Source organism: Centruroides vittatus, unplaced genomic scaffold (genome assembly GCF_030686945.1).
Source record: "Centruroides vittatus isolate TY-2023 unplaced genomic scaffold, ASM3068694v2 contig_1042, whole genome shotgun sequence".
In the NCBI taxonomy this organism is placed as follows: Eukaryota; Metazoa; Arthropoda; class Arachnida; order Scorpiones; family Buthidae; genus Centruroides; species Centruroides vittatus.
This window is the reverse complement of record NW_027120674.1, coordinates 458,133-460,525: the sequence shown is the minus strand read 5'-3', so window position 1 is coordinate 460,525 and position 2,393 is coordinate 458,133.

Below are 2,393 nucleotides of genomic sequence, written 5' to 3'. Positions count from 1 at the left end.
TGCATTAAAACTTTACAGAAGCATCTGGCTCTAACGTCTTATAAACCTTTAATTATCTAATAATAAATATAATAATAATAATAATATTATTAATATTTAAAATATCGAGATTAATTAAGAGGGGTTTTTTTATGGAAGAAATTCGAGAATTTATTTAACGTAATTTCTCACTCGTGTAGTAAGAAAGATTAATAATTTTTCATCCTCGGACGACTCGAAGTAAAACCTTTCGGTTTTGATTACCAGGATTCAATACAATTATATAGGTAGGTCGACCTTTAATTACGCTCCGCATCACCCCCATAATTAGCGTTAATTAAAGTGTTTATTGAAGACTAACCCGCCTTGGAAAAGAGATACTTTGGGATATGAAAAACGCCTCAGGCACCATGTTTAGTTATATGAGACTTGATTAAAGGTTATAATCTACCTTTCCCTTTTCATTATTTCTAATTTTTTTCTTCTTTTTTATCTTTCAGAAATTAAATAGAAGAGTTTTCTTTTTTTCTAGACTTTGTTAAACTTATCTAAACCTTTATTTCTCTCCACACATACGTGATTTTATATATATATTTACATCATCTAAATTGTTTGCTACTTTTCCAGTTTTGTAGTTTATCTTTTATGTGGCTGAATATAATTATAACATGCGAGTGGAGAATAATAATAAACACATCCAGAAAGATTGATGAGTTAAAAAAATGAAAATAAGAAATAGGAGAAGTAGGAAATTAATGGAGATGTGGGAGAAGAAAAAATGATCTGGTTTGTTACTGCTGCTCTGTAGATTGTATCGATGCGGAGTAGAATACAGTTGGATGATTTGATGCGGTTCCCGCAATTTTTATTGTGGTCCTCATTGAAAAATATTCTAAATTAAATTCATTTACAAGAAAGAGTATCCTTTAATCTATATTTTACTTCATTAATACTTAATTTCTCGTGGTTTCAGTGGGTTTTTTTTAAAGATAAAAATCGTCCTACTTTCCTTATATCGAGGTTAATTATAGAAGAATGTGGTGCACTTTTCACGAGACACACATCTTTCTTGACCCTCTTTAATCTTTAGCAATCGGCTCTTGAAATACCGTAACACATTATAAATTATGTGATGAGACAGAGAGAGAGAGAGAGAGAGAGAGAGGGAATATTGCAGCGTAGAATATTTTATATTTTAGTTCACTTCAACACGAGTAGAATGAGGAGCTGAACCCCTCTCCATTCGTGTCTTTCTTAAACCCCTTATCCTTCGTCGCATCAGTTGTTTTATTGTTTTAAAAAGTGGGAATTTAAACGTTCTTCAGCAGGGGTCAAGTTAAAATTACAAAAATTTAGAACACGCCAGTGATGGAAAGAATGACTCACGAGGCCGAAAAAAAGGGAACAATTCCAAAATATGAAGATGAATCGAACATATACAAAGCTTGATACGACATTTTAAAAAAAGAGTCAGACAGTAAAATACGCTCGATTACACTTTATCATCATTTTTCACATCTCGACCCCCCGGCGGGATGTTTTCTCGAGCCACACTTTGATTTAGTAAGGGGTGATTTTTAATTTTAGAGGAGAGAAAAACATGAAGAATGCTAGTATCAACGGTTGTATTTTATAATAATTTTTCATAGGAAAAACAAAATTAGATCTTTGTGTTGATGTGAAACGGATCCGGCGGTTATAGGTCAGAGGTAGGAAATTATTCGGAGGCACCTCCCAGGTTGTGTTAATTAGGTCAGACAATTACCGACTGGTAACTTCTCTAGTCAATTATCGATTCAGAAATATCTGCGAGAGGCCCGACCTTTATGCCTCCAGGTGTAATCGTTATCTTTTCTTACTCCAACAACGCACCTTTGTAATGAATCATCCTCTTTGCATTCGCTTCCCCCTTTCTAATGCCTTCGATGTGCCAACATTAAAATCGAAATTCTGATTGACGATAATAATACAATTCATCAAAATTAATTGACTTATTTATAAGTCGTTTTAAAGATTGAAATTCCATTAATTTCCCGGAATTAACGAATTATATATCCTTTATAAGGTTACTTCTAGCCTGTGTTTAGTAATTTGAATATTTCTTTGATTAAAAATAAAAAGCAGGTAAGTTGGAAAGTTTCTTTACCTTCTGAGTTACGTTCTATGTCTTTCTGTACACTGTTTTATGTGTATTTTTAGAAAAAATAATCGATTTTTATCTATGCGACGGATCGCGTCGCGTCGTGTCGCGTCGCTCCGATGTTAAACTATATACAACATAACGAAAAATGTCGATTTGCTGAAAGGGCGAATACTTAATAATATGCTTGTTATCGTTGTTAGAATACTCCCTGTGTGCACATCTTTTGTTAAAGAGACAATATATGTGTTAAGTAACCTTAATCGTATTGAGT